At 38.1% G+C, this 20,349-nt stretch overlaps 1 long non-coding RNA gene across 2 annotated transcripts in view; it reads right to left on the minus strand.

Moving 5' to 3' along the window:
• Positions 1–2,465: 2,465 nt before the first annotated feature.
• The window catches only part of LOC148132014 (uncharacterized), a 62,316-nt gene continuing 44,432 nt past the window's right edge, over positions 2,466–20,349 (minus strand). For both annotated transcript variants that reach the window (XR_015747501.1, XR_015747500.1), the window contains exon 2: positions 2,466–4,139. This is a non-coding gene — a long non-coding RNA (uncharacterized LOC148132014). The remainder of the gene's footprint in view (positions 4,140–20,349) is intronic.

Raw genomic sequence — 20,349 nt, forward strand, 5'->3', positions numbered from 1 at the left:
AGCAACTGAACAATAACAACAAAAAGCTGTCTTTGCCTTTGAACAGATCACATGCCATCTTCTATCTTCCTACCAACACCTGCATATCTTAAGTTTTCTCCATCCATTTTCCATCTTTAGTCAACATTTTACCTGTATATATAAAATCATTTATTTGCACTAGTTTTTCAATATTTGTGTAAAACCTACAATTATTCACTTTATTTTTTTGTATTAAATACAATTGACTTGTGTATTTTGTACACTAAATGGTTTATACATTAATTTTCAGATTCATAATCCTTGTTGCATCATACAATCTACCTAATTTTCACTACAAAACATATTGGGTCTCAAACAGCAACAGGGCATCACCTGGGTACAAAAGAAACCTGTGTTTTCCCATCCCCAATCAATACATCTTTAACACCACAACAAACATTCCTCTTTGCCATAGGTACATTAAACAATCAAGGGAATATCACAGACACAGATCCTTTTCAAAGCCAAAGGGAAATAATTCACTAGCATTGCCTTCTACCTATATTGCTCCATGTGTCTGTATATTATATTTGTGGGCATGGGTTTTTACAGTTGAGGCAATGGACGATAAGTGTCAAAACACGCACAGTGATATTATCTTTATAGACAGGTGTACAGTGTTGCAATGCAAGTACAAAAGGGCTTGCATTGTAACATTACGGTGCAAGGTTCACCATTCTGGCATCATTGTAGCTTGCTGATGACCCCTACTGATTTGCAAAAAAGTTCCTTTTGAAGAATCGTGGTACAGTAGCAAGAGTCGCTTCTCTGGTTGCCATGGCAGTAAGCTTGCCCTTCCAAAGCTTTCACACCCAAAGTTGATCAATTGCATTGGGGAAGACTTGTGTTCAGAAGTCTTGCCTTTTCTGAAGGGTTGGGACTGTAGCAGCAGGATATTAAATTGTGAGGAATGAAGGAAGATCAGATTTAAAGAATGCATATGCTAGCACTGTTAGATGACTGCTGTTTATGCTTCTACCAGATTTTATACACACAATGCAGTGCACTGGTAGCTCAGTGAATCATCTTGGTGAATTGGAAAAGCATAGGTAAATCCCTCCTTTACTAACAGTACAGATTTAAAAAGAAAAATGTGTTTTCTTCCTTACAGAAAAGGATAGAAGAATTGGGGGGGAGGGGAGGGAGGGAGGGAGGGAGGGAGGGAGAGAGAGAGAGAGAGAGAGAGAGAGAGAGAGAGAGAGAGAGAGAGAGAGAGAGAGAGAGAGAGATTGTGTTTTTGTTCTGGAAATTGCTAGGAGGTTAGGATTTCTGCTGGCAGACTGCAAAGGAACTTTGGAAAACCCCAGAGTTGTTCAGCTGGACTTGTTTCACCTGATGATTATGAGAAACCTATAACCCAAGCAATGAAGGAAAAAGAAAGTACTCACATGTAACAAACAAATGACTAACTCATTGCCATTGTATTGCTGCAGTCAGCTGATGGCTTTGCTTATTTATAAAGTTGTTTCATTTGCATCACCTGCCAAGTTCCACTTCAGAAAGGTACTTGGAATTGATTTCTGAATTGCAATCTTGCCTCCTCTTCCCCTCTTCTGTGTGAGATTTTAGAATTAGTAGGGTCAGAGGCTTGAACATGGCAGCATTAACAGAGCATATGAAGTAGTAGATGGAGATTAAAATAGTAAAGAACGTTTATCATTTCTGAGTGTTTTCAGAGCAATTCGGATTCAAGAGTTAAAGCAAAAACATTTTGGAAATCAAGTCCTTTGAAAATTAGCAGCAGATGAGAAACAAAATAGGCTCGATCATAATCCATGCATATATATTGTACATGTAGAACATTGAGCAACCTTGTTTGGTTCCACCTTATCAGTAGGTGACATGAATGGAGATCTGAAATTAAACCTTTAACTTGCCACATTATCATGCGGGGATATCATTAGGGGGACAATAGCTCTTAGTTTGCCCCTTATGAGATCTCAATATCATAAATCCAATAAATGAGAATAATTTTAAGGTTGATTAGTATCTCTCCCCACAAAAGATAATGGCAATTCAAGGAAGCAGCTGTGATTTCAGACATCCTCTCTGGAAACAATGAGAAGTGATATCCTCTCCCCCCCCCACACAACTCTGAAGAGCTACCTTAGAAGGGCCATGAATAATTTTCTCTAACATTCACTTTGGCTGCAGATCAACTGCAGTATATTTATGGCTCAGTACTTGGAATGAAGAGTTCCTGTTACTGAACTTTCCAAGGTTATCTAAAAGATACCGGACTCCATTTTTAAAACTCTTAACTCACTTAGTGATTCATTATATGAGGTTTATAATTTGACCAGGTTAATAAATGTGGAAGCCTCTTTATCAAGCTGATACCGAAATATAATATAATCCAGGATTTGGGATCTATATAATAGTATTTTTTTTCATAGTTCTGCAGAGTTGGACTCAGACAAAACAAAACACAATATGTTCTGTCATTTGTTTTTCCTCTTCTTTCTTAAACAGAAGTAATAATAAGACCATAATAATAGGACAAGCAAATTATTATAGATATGAAGTCCATTTTTCAATTATTTATATGAATTGTTCTTTTTCTTCTTAAGTGAATTGAACTTTTTTCTCCCATGATTCAAGATGATCTTTTGTAGTACCATCTCTTTTGTATTACCCTTCTAATTTTGGATTGTAATCTTTGCTTACCTCTAGAAATACAGGAAGCTGCCCTAGACTCCCTTCATATGTTTTTTCCCCCCTATGTTTCTTTTGGAATTTTGCTACGGGAGATAAAAGTCCACCAGTTCTTTATCCAAGAGGTATAAAAAAGATTTACTTACCCCTGTGAACAGTGCAAGTAGCCCCTTCCTTCCAATGTCACTTATCTAATGCCATCAGAGGTGGGTATTCAACAGGTTCTGACCAGTTCTGGAGAACCAGCAGCAGAAATTTTGAGTAGTTCAGATAACCGGCAAATCCCACCTCTGACTGGAGATTTTACAATATCCTTCCCCTGCCACACCCACCAAGCCATGCCCACAGAACTGGTAGTAAAAAAAAAAATTGAATCCCACCACTGAATGGCATCCTTCTCAGAAGGCCCATGTCTAGAGGATGAATGATAGAGGATCTCTAGGCCTGGGTAGACAACTTTTACCTGTTTACCTGTAGTCCTCGACTTACAGCCATTCATTTGGTGACCATTCCAAAGATACGGCGCTAACAAAAGTAACTTATGATCCTTTTTCCACACTTAACAACCCTTGCAGCATCCCCATGGTCATGTGATGGCATGTATTTATGACAATAATAGTGTCCCAGGGTCATACGATTACCTTTTGCAACATTTGGATAAGCAAAGTCAGTGGAGAAGTCAGCTTCATTTAACAACCATGTTACTAACTTAATAACTGCAGGGATTCACTTATCAACTGTGGCAAGAAAGGTTGTAAAATGGGGCGAAGCTCACTTAACAACTTGCCTTGCTTAGTAATGTGAATTTTGGGCTCAATTTTGGTTGCAAGTCAAGGACTACATGTATAGTCTTCCTATTCCGTAATATAGGGAATCCTAAAAGCGTGATCTGCAAGCTGCATCTATGGCCTAATAATCCATTCACAAAGCCATCCCAAAATGGAAGAAATCCATTTTGGGATTTCTGTTTTATGCACAAAATAAGGGTCTTAAGCATTGCAGAAGCTGGAGCGCCCTTCTTTTCATGGTTTTACAAACGTTGAATACTATCCACTCTGGCACCCATTCAATGTTTAACAGATAACAGATAATCAGAGTTGGAAGGAACCTTGTAGGTCATCTAGTCCAACCCCCACCCATGCAGGAGACCCAACACCATTTCTGACAAATGGCAGTCCAATCTCTTCTTGAAAGTCTCAAGTGACGGTGCTCCCATAACTTCCGAGGGCAAGCTGTTCATTGGTTGATTGTTCTCACTGTCAGAAAATTTCTCCTTATTTCCAGGTTAAATCTGTCCTTGTTCAGTTTCCATCCATTGTTCCTTGTCTGGCCTACAGGTGCTTTAGAAAATAGCTTGATCCCCTCCTCTCTGTGGCAACTCCTCAAATTTTGCAGGTGACCTTCAAGCCAATGAAGATCCTAGTAGGTGTTGTGCACTTTGGTTTTAATGTAGCCATTATTTCCTAAAATTAAAATAAATAGATGTGAGCAACCCTCCCCTCACCATACATAGAGTACACATGCTTGGGGTTCATTATCTGCCATTGAGAGGAGCCTAATTTGTAATATGCATGTAGACAGCTGCACATCATTACATAAACTTTTGATTTACAAATCTGTATTGCTCTGCCATTGTAGAGTCAATGCATTTGCAAGGTTTGGGGAAAAAAAAACTTGAAATAACCCAAATGACATTCACAGCTTCTTTTCTGGAAGCTGTAGCATTGTACTTCTGGCATGTGTACTCCCGCTATAAATAAAAGTTGCAGGGCACTCGTGCCCTTTCAAAGCTCTATTTCTCCCACAGTTATAGCTCCATGCATTAGTGTGTGATATTTAATCATGTTAAAAACACAGAAACAATTGCACTTTTTTTATAAAACAAAAAAGTGGCTTGGAAAGAAAGAAACAAGGCTGCTTTGAAACACGATACTATCCTGCATTGTACTGTATAAATCCACAAGAAAACCACAGGGGTATTGGCTAATAGCAATAACCATAACTATTTTCTTTCAGTTCTACTTTGTAAGTAATTTGACCCTGGGAATGAACTAGAAGGAAGAAAACATATCTTGAGACCTAATTTTAAGTATGTAATGTTAAATATGTAATGTAAGTGCAAGGTTATCCTACTTGATTTTGCTCGGTGCATTGCTTCTTCTAGTTCCTTGAGGAGCAAGAAATCCAGGGGAATAGTATCATAATGTCCCATCACATACAGCATTAGTGATATCAATTTCTATAGATGAGGAGAAGGAGGGAGGAGAGAGGAGGGGAAGAAGAAGAAAATAAAAGAAAAGAAGAAAAAGAGGAGGGAGAAAGGAAAAAGAGAAAAAGAAGAGGAAGAGGAAGAGGAAGAGGAAGAGGAGGAGGAGGAGGAGGAGGAGGAGGAGGAGGAGGAAGAAGAAGGAGGAAGAAGGAGGAGGAAGAAGAGGAGGAGAAGAAGGAAGAAGAAGAGAAGAAGGAAGAAGAAGAAGAAGAAGAAGAAGAAGAAGAAGTTAACCTAATCCTACGAGAGCATACAAAACATTTGCTGAGAAGTCTGAGATCTGATATTAGCACAATTGAGAAGAGAAAATTTCACGAAGAAGAATGAAATTCTAGAACTTGAAGAATCGCCTCTTCGGTCTGACTTAAGCATGGTATATAAAATCATACATTGAATGTCCTACCTGTCAATGAAGAACAAACTCAAAACCACCAACTGATTGCAGGAAATCGACTTCAGCAATAGAGTGGTCAATGTCTGAATCTTACCACTCTGTAGTTTCTTCCCAAACCCAAAACTTTAACCTTAGACTGTCTACTATTGACCTCACCCTTCCAAGAGGTCGTGGGGGCAAGAAGAAGAAGAAACAATTGGCAAATCAAATAAATAAATAAAAGAAGAAGAAGAAGAAGAAGAAGAAGAAGAAGAAGAAGAAGAAGAAGAAGAAGAAGAAGAAGAAGAAGAAGAAGAAGAGAAGAAGAAGAAGATCATTTGCTGCCTAAGTCCCAGGGATTCTGGGGTACTATAGATCTCATTTATGGAGGAGCAGATAGATGTGCAGACTAATTGGTGAAGCATTATCAGGTTTCCCCCAAGAAAGCAATCTCTACCTGTAACCCCAGAAGATATAGAATTCCATTGGCATAAATGAGAGAAAATGAAACAAAAAACATGTACAATCCAAGACAAAGAAATCATTCTTCAGACCCAAGTTTTTCCACCATTGGCTGAAAGGGCATGGATGGTTCTTCTATAAAACACAATGCAACTTGAGAATCCTACAACTAGCAATAAGAAGCCAATACTGGAGCAGAAGCTTTTATTAGGAAAAATTCCTCTCACTCACTTTTTTTTTTTTTTTTTTTTGCATGGAGCTTTAAGAACACTGCATTTCTCTCTCTAGCCCTCAGCACTTACATAGCACCCTATAAGCAAGGCATAGCATTCAAAGGCTGGTTTTAATGTAGTTTTTAAAAATGCAGAAGAAAGTACACCTGGACCAGCTGAGCAAATATTTTGGAATCAATCCTGTATTTTTTTTTCCTATAATATATCAGAAATAACCTAGAGAGGAGTTTAAATATAACGCTTCTGAATTGCTCTTTCCAAGAACTGATGAGCTGTTTGTACCTAAGAATTGCACAAGGTTAAGTAGCAAAATGAGCTACTTCTCTTAGGAAAGGCTGCTGCAAAATAAACATAAAATAACATTCTAAGGGAGACATTAAGGTTCACCCCTGGGTTATGAGAATGCTATTCACAGCCCTCCATCTTGAGAACAATGGATGCAGGGAAATACCAGCTTCACTTCACAGCAGAGGGTCAGATATCAAGACCAACTGATTGTTTACATGTCTCAATCACTTCTAAAAAGAGTTTCTTTCTTAGGAAGGGATGGAAAAGATGGTTCATAATTTACCATTAGCCATCTTTTTTTGTTATTGGCTTAAGCAAAAGCACAATGGCCACATTTTTCAGCATTAATTTCATTTTAGATAGGGTCCAATGTTCAAGTCTGTCAAGATGCTTCTGTAGCTTGAGCCTATCTTCTGGAGTATTGGCTATTCCTGCCAGCTTGGTGTCATCTGCAAATTGATGAGTTCCCTTTCTATTCCCTGTCTGAATCATTGATGAAGATATTAAAGAGTATTGGATCTTGGGGTACCCCACTGCATACTTCCCTCCACATAGATACAGTTCCATTAAGGACTATATGTTGAGTATGGTTGGTCATCCAGTTATGAATCCACCTGGTGGTGATTCTATGTAACCCACATTTTTCTATCTTACCAATTAGTAGGTTATCAAGTAATAGAATCTATATTGTTTATATCACCATTTTCAGTATGGAAACATTCCTTCTAAATCAGCTTCTTCAATCTGGTGCCAGCCAGATGCATTGACGTTAACTCCATCATCCCCTAGCCAGCATACCACTGTGCTATCTGGATTGAAGTACTCTGGATACTCTCTCACCCTGTGATTAACTTTGCAAGAATCTCCTTAATTAATCACAATGCATCAACATTTTCTAACCTTTGCTTTTCTCTGAAAATACTGGGCGTGAATAATTCTACAACTCCTGGAGCTCTGTTTCTCGGATTTGAGGAAAACATCAGATGGGGAGAGTCTGCAATAGACTGTTAAGGCCACACAACATTAGCCCTACATTATAGAAGCTCAATAACTCATCTTAGGGGAGAAAAAAACCCAATAAGACAACACACACCACCTTTAAGTAGTGTATCAAAAGCTGGAAAAGCAGGAACCAACTAATTGCCACAAACATACTGAAGGTTTTTTTTTAATAAAAGTTTTTTATTTTTATTTTTTGCACATCTCTTCAGGTGAGCAACGTGATTCCAGATTACAATACTTATACATAGTCATACTTACATTTTCAACTTTCTTATTTAATAACACATCAAATTATTATCCACTCCACTAATCTTCAAATAAATTTCCATTTCATATTTCATTTCATTAATTCAATATCAAAATCATGTCCTCACATATATTTTCAATTCTTTATCTGCTATTATTTCATTTTCAGCTTACCACCTATTTTATTTTACCTTATGTATTATTATCTTCATTAATTAACTCAAGACCAATATATAGTAAACATACACAAAAAAGCAAGATTAAAGTAAAATTAATATATTTAGGATCCACATGGTATATTCCTCTACAATATGTCTTATATTTATTCCAACACTATTCATTTTAACTCAAGCCAATCAAACCTGTTAACAAGACCAAGTCAAAGATCACAAAATATGAACCTATTTTTTTATGAATTCACAAGAAACATTTTTAAAAGAAAAACTCAAAATGTCAGAGTTGATCTCTGATCAATCTGTTTCCCATTACAAAAAAGAAAAAAACCTGTAAGACTAGCTAAATTCTGTCAAAATTGATGGAAAACAGCATATATTCAGGAGATGTTTATGACATGATGTTAAAGACTTCCATCACTATCTGAAGAAAGATAAAATTAAGAGAAAATTCTGAGACTATCATCAAATTATAAATGTAATGATAAGGTTAGTACCATAAAGCAAGGACTTCATTGCATAAATTATGAAACTCAGAAAGCCTATGATGTTGCAGAGTAGAAATGTTTGAAAATTATTTGCTTGTCCTCTTAAATTATTTTTGTAGACACCATAGGAAGTTGAAAAAGCAATTGGTTTTAGTAAGAGAGATTACAAGCTGTGGCTCTGCCTGTCACAGTTGTGATAGATAAATAGATAAATTTGCTGAGTAGATATCCAGCAAACATTCCATCTGTGTGCAATTAAAATATTATCCTTTTTAAATTTATGAGCAGAGCATCCATTCCTATCAACCACATGTAACAGACACCTATGTAACACATGGGGGACATCATAGGCATTGCATTATATATGCATATTTGTTTATCAAACTGCAGTCTCCAGGCATGGCAAGATATCTGTGCTTCTAAATTTATGGAAGTCTAAGTATCTCAATGGCATGAAATTAATGGGATTTCAGTGTGGCATTCATGACCTGCAACTTTTAATAAGACTTAATTAGTTTTAGTCAAATCTAGAATATGCTAATCGTTTTTGTTGGCGTGACCTGGAAGCTATCATGAGACCAACATGGCAACTGAGATGTACCAGATAGAGATTTAAGAACATTATCAGTGATTTATGAGATAAAGAATAGGTAACTATTTTGTACTTGCTCAGCAGATTTAGAAGAAAACCCATCTTTTCCCATGTTGCCTTTGTTTGAGTTATGTTGTCCTCTGTAGCATATTATCCTACAGAGAAGGTTAAATAGAGATGGGGAAGACTTTCCCTTACTTTCGTATTTAATCCCACTTTCTTACGGATCTGGAAGCATGAAGCAGCTCCACTAAATCTCCTTATACCTTTTGTTCCTCTATGTGCTAGTCAATTTTACACATTCACTAGACTTACGTGGAGTACAACTTAAAAGCATTTTGGTGCACACAGAGTGGGAATAAATCTTTGCTGCAAATGTTCAAGAGAAACAGCAGCACCTTCTAATAACTCTTTAACAGGTGCAATTTATTTTTAGCTTTCCAAAGTGTCCCCTTTAGATTTAGACTCATGAACAAATCCAGTATCCTAGAAGCAGAAGATTCTAAACAGTAGATCGATCTCTAAGGCCTAATCTAATGAGAGAGTTTGTTCTCCAACTCTGGGCAAGACAGATGGGAATATTCTCTAATAGTTTCTACCTCCTGACTGGGTTTTCTTCCAGTTTCTAGATTCCCAGAAATCTCATCCAGCATTTTAGTCATTTTCCCAAACAAATCTGCTTTCGGATTTGCATATTGTCATGATAAAACCAAAGGATTTATTCCATATAGAGAGTTTCCCATCAGATAAAAATGCACAGGCCTGGGATTTCTATCAAGCCATCAACAGAAAATCCTTTTTAACTTTGGGGTGTTTTATTTTTTAATTGAACAACAATTAAAGTTGTTATTTTTCACCACTTCAGTTTATTTACAAGCTCAGTTCAGAGTCCCACTTTCACTTAACATTGTCAGTGAAGAAAGCCTTTATTGTTTTCAGCAAGGATGTGGAATTTATGACCTTTCAGACATGGCTGAGCTGCTGTTTCCAGTGGCACCAGCTTGCAATGATTAGAGAAGTTGGAAATTTTAGTTCAATAACATCTGGATGGCCAGAGATTCTCTATTCCAGCTTAAGACCATAGTAAGTAAAGGACTACCTCTTTCCATACATTTCTACCCACTCTTGAAATCCTCCATCATATGAAACTTCAATAGATGTTTACATGTGCGCATACTTCTCTATTATGAACTATCTCCCCTGATAGATCAACACATGGCTGTCCTTTTTTAATTTCACAAGCCTATTAGTGTGATTAGTTTCTGGTTTGCTACTCAGATGCATCTTGCCATTATATTTGAGCTATTTTTATCTCATTTGATTTTATTCCATGTCATTATGCTTTTGTTTTTAATCTGCACAGCCTTGAACTGGGCAGCTAGCTACTCTTAATTTGTTTTTATGATACTGCAATTGAATTGGATTTGTATGTATATGTTGTGTAGAGAAAGAAAGACAGAATATATGCTTCAAGAGAGAATATTCAAAACACTTTCACCCCCTTGTGATAAATATCCCCCATCACACACTGTGCTATGTGATGGCAGTGGTGGGATTCAAATTTTTAACAACCGGTTCTGTGGGCATGGCTTAGTTGGTGGGCGTGGCTTGGTGGTCATGTGACTGGGTGGACATGGCTTGGTGGTCATGTTATTGGCTGGGTGTGGCCAACTCAATATCATTCACATTGAGGCACGCATCTCCTCACCTGGCATTTCATGATTGTGGGGATGCTGCAACAGTCGTAAGTGTGAAAAATGGTCATAAGTCACTTTTTTCAGTGCCATTGTAACTTTGAATGGTCACTCCACACAAGCAAAGTACCAGCAAAGGAGGGGGAAAAAACTCCAGAGAAGTTCCTGAGACATGAAGTCTAGTCCTGCCAAGAATGTAATAAGAGTTAACGGGGAGTTAGTTTCTGTAAGCAACACCAGAATGTTTCCTTCCTGCTTTCCTTACAGGATTAGGTCATTATGCTGGAAGTTCTGGGAGGAATCAACTTGGTGATTGGCTGGTTTGCATCCCTGGTGTTCAACAATTAGCTTAAATTCAACTGTAGTGGAGTAGCTGATACAACTGGCCTTGAGGTACAGATTCCCAGTCATTTGGGTGGTAGCATCTGTAATCTGCAGCTGGTGAAGGAACAAAGATGAATTGGACATTAAACACATAGTATAGGGAGCAAGTTGGAGATCAAACATATTGGGTGGGGCAGAACATTGCCCAATTTTATTTGTACACCTTGCCCATATGTTCTTCCCATTCTGCAAAAGCAAAGCATCAGGAATGCAGGGAGCAGTGGTCCTTAAAGGATTTTCCTTTAGACAATAAGGAGGGAAGTGTCATGATTGAGACAGAAAACATGCAGACAGGCTGATGCATGCAGGGCCTTCATATGACTTCAGTACAAATCAGAGGTGGTATGGTTTCTGACCAGTTAGCAGGTTCTGACCAGTTCTAGAGAACCAGTAGTGGAAATTTTGAGTAGTCCAGAGAACTGGCAAATACCATCTCTGACTGGAGATGTTGCAATATCCTTCCCCTGCCACACCCACCAAGCCATGCCCACCGAACCAGTAGTAAAAAAAATTGAATCACACCACTGGTACAAATCCTCTACAGTCTGCATACTGTATGTGATTGTGTTAGCAACATTTATCCTGCAGTTGTAATAGGGTCTGGTTATGTCACCGGGAAGCAACCCAAGCAAACGTTCCTACATCCTGACAACCATTCTGTATTTGCCATGACAAATGTGAAAAATGTGCCATCATATTTATTACAGTGCATTTCACTTTGATCTCGTCCCACAGAAGGATTTTACTTTGACATAGATTTCTAGGCCCAGCTGGCCATAACAGATAATAAATAAAAAGGATTGACATTTTATAGAGAGCTCCTGTCATCTTCAACTGATTTAAAATGTGACTCTCTCTAAGCATTGGTCTATAAATAGGCTGACTTCATTCCCCCCTTACTCACTTGTTGATAAATAATGCCAAATGTTTCAAGATTACTATCTTGACAGATCCTGATAAGGAACCAGGGTTGGGAAACATACATAATTGAGTACAGTTGTCTGTACTTGGATTTTGAATTGCTTTGCAATTCATTCCAGATGTATTCATAAAACTCCCATTATTCCTACTTTAGGAAAGAACATTGGAATTGTGCTGTCTGGGGTGAGAGAGACTGAAATAAATGGCTCCCTTTCCTTCTACAACTTTTATTCATTTGAAAAACAGACTAATATCCTCTCCCCTTCTATTTCTTTTACCCAGCCTTGATCTCCAGCCTTAATCCCATTGACCTGGTATAACTTGCCTGTGTTTTAAAATTCTTATCTTAAGGAATTAATGACCAGCAAATATAGCAACAGACTCCAGTATCAAATAGTTTTTTTAAAGCTGTCCCTCACAGCATGTACTTGGCCTTAGTTTATCTTGAGAAAGTTAAGGAGGGTCAGATCTGGCAAGTATTTGACTGGGAAACTAACAGGAAATACTAGGGTTGTAAATTGGATTGGAAGAATGGTGGGGGGGAGCTTATTGGAAGAACAGAATGAAAAACCATTTCCATGTTGTTGCATTCTTCTGGATGTGTATCCATATAACCTACAAGAGTGAAGACTGCCCTGAGAGAGTCTTCAACTCTTAGATATGTCTATGGAAGCAGACTGTTCAAAAGTGATATAGGCTAGTACTACCATTAGGGAGAATGGAAGATTCAGATGGGACCTCAGCCACAGAAATTGGGGATGATGAGAAGCTGAACTGAATTAAATGTTGGTTGACAAAGTTGTGGTTGCTTTGAGGCCTGCTGTATGGTGTTATGTTCCTTTGGATCAGGGGTCCCCAACCACCGGTCCGCGGACCGGTCCCGGTCCGCGGAACAAGTCCTACCGGGCCGCTGGTTGCTGGGCGCCGCCATCTTTTTTTGATGAAAAAGTGCTTCCGGTGAGCTTTTCCGGGTAGAAAGCTCACCGGAAGCACTTTTTCATCAAAAAAAAGATGGCGGCGCCAGCACTTCTGGTGAGCTTTTCCAGGTAGAAAGCTCACCGGAAGCGCTTTTTCATCAAAAAGATGGCGGCGCCAGCGCTCAGGTGAGCTTTTCCGGGTGAAAGCCATTTCTACCGGAAAGCGCCGCATGGCTTTTATGATGAAAAGTGCTTCCGGTGAGGTCACCAGAAGCACTTTTTATCAAAAAGATGGCGGCGCCCAGCTGATGCCGGTACCGGGCCGCGGCACCCAGCTGATGCTGGTACCGGGCCGCGGCATAAAAAAGGTTGGGGATCACTGCTTTGGATAACTAAAAGGAAGTAGATCATTTACAACCCTGTGTGTGGAGTAGAAGGTTGCAATTTTAACAAAGCCTCTAAATTGTCATCTTCATTTCTTTGTTTCTTAAAAGTCAAAAATATCAATGGTCCAAGTCTAAAGAAAATTGATAATTAACTTATTCAATTTATTTAGTTGCAATTTATATACAGTTAATTTTTCTTAGACTGTTTTTTTAATATACTACAAAACATGCATAAATCACAATAGAGATGAAAAGTATTTCATACTAAGTAACAATTCATGTAAAACTACATCAGTGTTAAATCCTACTACGTATATGCTTGTATAACAGATATCTATGCTGAGTTACAATGAAATTTGATTTGCTTTCCATCATTTGTAGATATGAAAAAGCAATCCAGACTAGCTCTTTACATAAGAAGGTTCTCTTCTCTTGTTACAACTATATACTATATATACTATAAAAAGTATATAATACTTTTTCAGGCTAAAATGTACTCTAGAACAATATTTCTCAACCTCAGCAACTTTAAGGTGGGTGAATTTCAACATGTTGACTGAGGAATTCTGGGAACTGAAGTCCACACATCTTAAAGTTACTAAGATTGAAAAATGCTGCTCTAGAATAACAGATGACACAAAGCTCCTTTTAGGTCCAGGGGAAGTGCTAGATAGTAAAAAGTGGGTAATGTACAAAAATGTGCAGAGCCAGAATAAGTATTGAATTGGGTTTAATGAATTAAAGTAATATCATTTTTATATCATCACTCCTGCATTTAATAGCTTTCAATCATATTTTATGGAAACTTTTGGAGAGATTTTGAGGGTCACAGTGAAAGCTGTATGTTGTTTCAGGCCTTGGGCTAAAGCACCTCTGGCATAAATTGTATTAAGTTAGTTCTGTTCTATCAGGCTTTATGAACTTTCCCATTAGTTGCCCTAGTAACAAGCTTCTAAAAATACATTTCATACAAGAGTCATTCTTCTCAATTATTGTAGCAGGGTTTCTTGAAACCAGGCAGACAATGGTCGCTTTTAAAGACAAGAGACCCACGGGAGGGGGTGTGTATGAGAATTTTGGCACCCACATCCATTTGCTGGTACCCAACGTATTCAATCAACTTCCCCAGGCTGATCTCTGAACAACAGGGGAAAAAATTGGCTGCCCTTGTGTAGGCACTGTTTGAATTCTTTGCTCTTTGTTTTCCCAGCCAGAATAGGCAAAACTGTGTGTTTCTAAGGTTCCAACATTGTCCTGTGTTTAGATTATACTGGAACAAACATCTTGCATCAGTCTTGGACAGAAATCATATAGCTGTTCATTGCCCATTGTATTTCCAAAAACATAAACAGAAGAACAGAAATCACAAGAAGCCAGTTTAATATAGAGCCATTTTTATTCTCTTACCCAGAAGCGGATGCCACATTCTTGCCATGGAGTGGGATGTAAATCCAAATAAATTAACCCCAGTCCTTCCATCACTAGTCAGTGCCCAAAGAAGTGATAGTTGCACTATGGTCTTTTTTTGAATACAGCATCCCTGCCATTTTGGAAATTGTTCTTGAGTCTTGTAGTACTAGGAATGTGTTGGTAGTAATAAAAAATATTAGAGATCAGTTACTGTTATTAATCCATCCAATTGGCCAATTGCTTAAACCTGTCTTTCGAATGAAGTTCCTGTTCTAGCTTATTTTCACTGAATCTAGAAGAAGCACCTTTGATTTGTTTTGCATATGATGAATTTTGTTAATGGTGGGGGGGGGGGGTTTAAAAGACTTTTTAAGCAATATTAAATCTGCCAGAAAAGTTTTAAGATTTAGGATCTTTACAGATTCCTTTATCCCTGCTTCTCATTGGGAGATAAAGGGGAAATCTTTTTAATGATTTGCTTTATTTAAAAGTGTGTGTTTATATATACACTTCTATAAAAGGGCTCAAACTAAGATTTTCAGGTGATTTCCTAACTACGAGTGACCAAGTATAGACTTGCTTAGCTTCAGCAGTCTGACTTCATCAAATACCGTATCATCAGACCAGACACTGGCATTTTCACATGTTAAGTTCCTGAAAAATATATGAGCCATGGTGGCACAGTGGTTAGAATGCTGTATTGCAGCCTAATTCTGCCTATAGTCTGGAGTTCGATCCTTACCGACTCAAATGAGTCAGCCTTCCATCCTTCTGAAGTCGGTAAATTGAAGACCCAGATTATTGGGGGAAATATGCTGACTCTGTAAACCACTTAGAGGTTTATTAAAGCACTATGAAGTAGTATATAAGTCTAAGTGCTATTGCTGTTTCTCTATAATTCTACTAAAAGTTGTGGGATGAAGGTGGAATCACATGCTGACTTTCAAAATCTTTCTGGTACTTCAGATACAGAAGTGCCAGTCCAAAGGCAGAAGCACCCTAATCTCTAGAGATGTTTACTATGAATTCTGCCTTGAAGGCAAGTGCCTGCAATAGTTTTTTCATACTGTTGCTGCCCATAAATCCTAACATAGGACATTTTCTAACACTGGGGTTTATGGGAAATTGAAATGCTTGCTTCAATCAACATTCACTTGGCACCGATCAGAAATCTGCTGCTGGATTACCTGGCTTACTATAATCAGTTCTGAGCTATGTTTTGGATTTCAGGAATATGTTGAAACACGTATTATGTATATTTTGTGGGTAGTTTATTAATATTTTGTTTATGTGTTTGTTTATGTGAACTGATTGCACTGAGTACATTTTAGCTTATGAAACATTTGTTATAGATAACGGGGAAGCACTGATAGTATATGACAACAAAGCAAACAAAAAGGTTGATAAAAAAATAAAACTAACCAAGTTTATTAGGATATAAGCTTTTGCGAGTAGCTGCCATAGAAAAGGTTGACTAATCATGACTAATGACCAACCTTTGTGTCTGTTACTCTGCTTCAAGAAAGCATTGGTTTCTAAATGTACTTTTTATTTTAATGTGCATCTGAGATACTCTGCTTTGTATGGTATATCATAGAATGTGGTGTGAAACAAATAAAACCATTACAATTACTGTTTTAAAGGCTTTATCAGTTTCTGGAGTTCAACTACAGCTTGTTGAATTCATTGAGAAAGTGTCAGTGTTTTTTATTAACTGATTGTAGTCTGTATTAGTTCTTCTGAGGAGTTTCTGCTGTTTTGTTTCTGAAACAAATCTTTGCACTTGAAGAAAAACTATATCAAATGTCCACATGCTCATGAACATGAGGTTTAGCACCACCTGCTGTTCTTCAGAGGGAATCTGGACAATGTCCCTCAGTATCCTATTTAGCATTGCAAAGGAAACTTAGTTCCCACAGATGTAGTTGTTCTGACTGTACATTTTGATCTAACCCTCTGCTAGTTCTGCTTGTCTGCTGTGCTAACGGTAAAGGTTTCCGCTGTCCAGCTGTGGATCTTCTACCCACTGGTTTCATTCCAGTGCTTTCTCTGTGCCATATTCCTGGCAAATCCCATGTTGGGGTAGAGGAGTCTTGGAAGGATGCGTGTCTCTGCTGAAGCAGAGAGAGTAGAAGAGGTGGAAACACCAGAGGGGGAAAAAATGTGCTATCAGGTTTGTATAATTGAAGTGTATTTCTGAAAACCACAAGTTCACATGGCTTCCCATCTGCTCAAATATTGGCTAGAAAAACAACAATAAATATGAATTCATAAGTCACAAGTGCATCAAGCCTGGCAAAAACTTAAATGCAAGCAATACCTGCCCACCCCTACCATCACGTTATTTACAAAAGAAACAAAGGGGTTCATTTTGTTTTAATAGTTTAAGCTTTTATTGGCGAAACAGATTGAATCCATATTTCCAGTGTCTTTAATTGTTTGATATATGTATTGTAAGATGGCTAATTTATGATGTTTCCTTTCACAAAAACTAAAAAGTTACGTCTGCTTCTTTTGGGCACAACTGATATTGGAAGACACATCCTGTAATGCTATTCAATGTAACTGTTGCTTTGAGGCAAATCTCTACGTGAAATCACAGTAATGAGTATTTCAGAGTACTTACAGATGTCATTATTAGATTGCAACACATCACTTCCATTGTCCCAGGGAAGAACAAAAGCTAACCAAAGCCATTTCTACCTTGTGCCCAGGTCTGAAGCAAATCTGTCCAGAAAAATCTGCTCCCTAGATGGGCTTGCAAAATGTCACTCAAATCATCTTGTCAAACTCTATCCATCACTGAGCAAAAGCAAGCTATGTTACTTTCGAGCTATCTGTTTTCCTAAAAGGAAGGAAATGTTTCCTCACTCTGATGAACCAAAATATTTTAAAAGCCCCCCACTTTTATACAGATGGTGACTGACTTTTTTAAAAATACGGATTAGCATGACATACAAAAAAAACTGGGCAGTTTAAAATTGGAAAATTATCCCGGAAAAATGATTTGTCTGATAATGCAAATCTCAGCATTCATGAAATAAATGTTGGCATGAAATTTAAGTCCTGTCATTTAGCATAACTGATAAATGGACAATACTGCAGACCTCGATGGTGTTATCCTGGCATAACATCAGACATATCTTCAAAATGTACTGCATAAACCATGTGTCTTTTGTGTGTCAAAAACTTACTCTTCCTTCACCCCCATTCTCAGCCAACTGAATAACCTGATTTATTGCTTTTCCTGGCAGAGATACAGTTTGGTATTATGGTTATAAATTCAGGAAGTCTGTGGCTATAGAAGGAACATTTTAGTGGCAAAACAAGAGCAAAGTATATTGGCCAACAAGAGTGGACATATTTTTAACAGCTGTACAGCTTGAAAGGGAATAAAAAGAACCAGGGGCGAATAGAATGAAACTGAACTCAAGTATGAAATCTGATTCATTCTCAACTTTCTTTTGCCTTTTCTGCACACCATTTTCTCCAGCTACACAGCAGGTGTGACCTTTTCCCCTTGATCCAGAGGGAACTTGAGATAAGACAAGTTGATAAACGCATATAAGATACTCTGGTTCCTAACATATATATCTCAAATGAAATAGTCACGGGAAACAGAAGCAGGGCTTGGAAATCTAAACTGTATGCTTTTCTTCTTGTTGAAGAAAGAGCAGCATCTGTTCTCCTGCTTGTTATCAGGCTCTGTACAAATAAAGCAAACTCGGGAAATGGGCTCCTGTCCCATGTTCTGCTAGTCCATATCAACACCTTCCCTCCCACAACATCCTCACAACTACAGCATTTCTCTCTCTCCCTCCTTCATCATCTCAGCCTTTGTCAAACAGTTCTTTCAATGCAAGTCAAATGAATATACACAGATGCAAAGAATTTGGTATGGAAATCTACAGAAGAGCTGCATCTCCATGGAGAAGAAAGTTAGTAGATCAAGTTGACGCAAACATTCTTCTGTGATGTCAAGAGTTTTAAAATCTAGCAGCTTCTTAGCCCCTTCCCCTGCTTATTTGGCTCATTAGATTTCAGCTTCATTAACTTGACTTGGAAGATTGTAGCACCAACTTAACCTTCTTAATATTTTATATTCCTTGAATCTATGAACATTTTAACAGAGCAATCAAACTGAATACTTGATAGAAGTTCAACATCTCACCTTACATTTTATTATATGAATGTTTTTCTACAAATGGATAATTATTGCTGCAATGTAAGCCATTTAAAATATCTTCCATCAGTGAAGAAACTGCATTTTGCTGCCTCTGAATTTCCAGACACCATACACTGGTGAGACACTTTGCAAAGTCAATAACCTTTTTATTATCCACCTACAATTTTAGCAAATGGGAGAAGAAACAAGCAAAAAAATCAAAGTCCAGTTGCCTTTGAAAAAGCACCTTTGGTACAACCATGACCTGGATGACTGAGAATCTCCACAGACATGGAGGATACAAGATTAAACAGCTACGAGGGTCCATCTTACCCTATTAATTTGGACACTTTTCATCTTGTACACCTATCAGCAGAAATAATTCTGGTGGGGAGACACGTGAAAAGCAGCTTACTAACTTGCATGCTGATGGAAGCTTGTCACAGTCACCTGGATGCTTTGTATTGGAGGTTGAAAAATTCTGGGTGCACCTAACAGAATTCCTGAGAGTGCAAATCTAACCTGATCAAAGCTTCGTGAAGCATACAGATAGTTCTCGAACTTATGACTAGTTGCTTACAAACCATTCAAAGTTATGGCGGGCTATTTACAACCCAGATTTGAAGTTCTGACGGTCACCCTTCCCCTCAGTCACGTGACTAAACCAGGTGCTTGGCTACACAGCCATATTTACAGCCATTTGCAGCATCCCGCAGTCACATGACTGCTTCTTAGGAGAGTTTTCCTGAAAACTGGCACTTCCATTTTCCAGCAGAACCATGCCCACGGTGAGCCATTGATTCACTTAATGACTGCAGTGTTTATTTAACGACTGCTGTGGGGAAAAAATCATAAATTCTAGTTGGTCATGTGACCAACCTATTTTATAACCATAAAGACTTTGGTGGGCAGGTTCTGTTACGGCTGTAAGTCAAGAATGACTTGTATTTGGTTACTGTAATCTCTCAGTGGATTGGTCAAGAAGTCCATCCTTCACAAGAGGCCCTGCAGTGAAATATTCTTTGCACCTATTTAAGGAAGGCTATTGTACAGAAACCACGTGTCACCTGAACAGGATCGTTCTTTTAAATCAGAAGGGGACCCAGGAATATCTCAACAAGCCAGCATGAACTTGTATTAAAGCTGGGCAGCAGTCTTAATCCCTTCACCTATTCTGCATCTTTCTTGACTAAATATTTCAGACAATCTCCAAATTTGGTCTTTCCTCCATAGCTTAGGTACCTTTCTGATGGGTGCTGACAACATCATTTGTCATGTCAGGGTTCTTCTGAAAATGTTTGTTACCAGGGCAACCATTCTTCCATAATATTGTGCTCTCTCTCAAGAGCAACAGATTGGTGTTTTTCTCTTGCTCTCACATGCATGCAGTCCACTGACGTAGGTAGTGGAAGCACTCCAAGTTCCATTCACCACATAAAAATTTCACATCAGTCTTCTTAAAGGTACAATGTACGCCCTTTGCAGCAGTCAGGCTGAGCTTCGATTTGTGACGGCAGCTTTGCACTTTAGCAACAAAGCAAAAAAAATATTTAAAATATTTGTTGGTTTACAACCTCGAATTTAACCCATAAACCATTTTGTAGTTGTTCTGAGTCAAGTCGTTGCTTTGCAAAATACCAAAATCCAAATCTGATCTATTCTAGCTTGTG

Source organism: Notechis scutatus, chromosome 2 (assembly GCF_049901735.1).
Source record: "Notechis scutatus isolate UNSWTSFEM ecotype Mainland chromosome 2, rNotScu1.2, whole genome shotgun sequence".
Lineage (NCBI taxonomy): Eukaryota > Metazoa > Chordata > Lepidosauria > Squamata > Elapidae > Notechis > Notechis scutatus.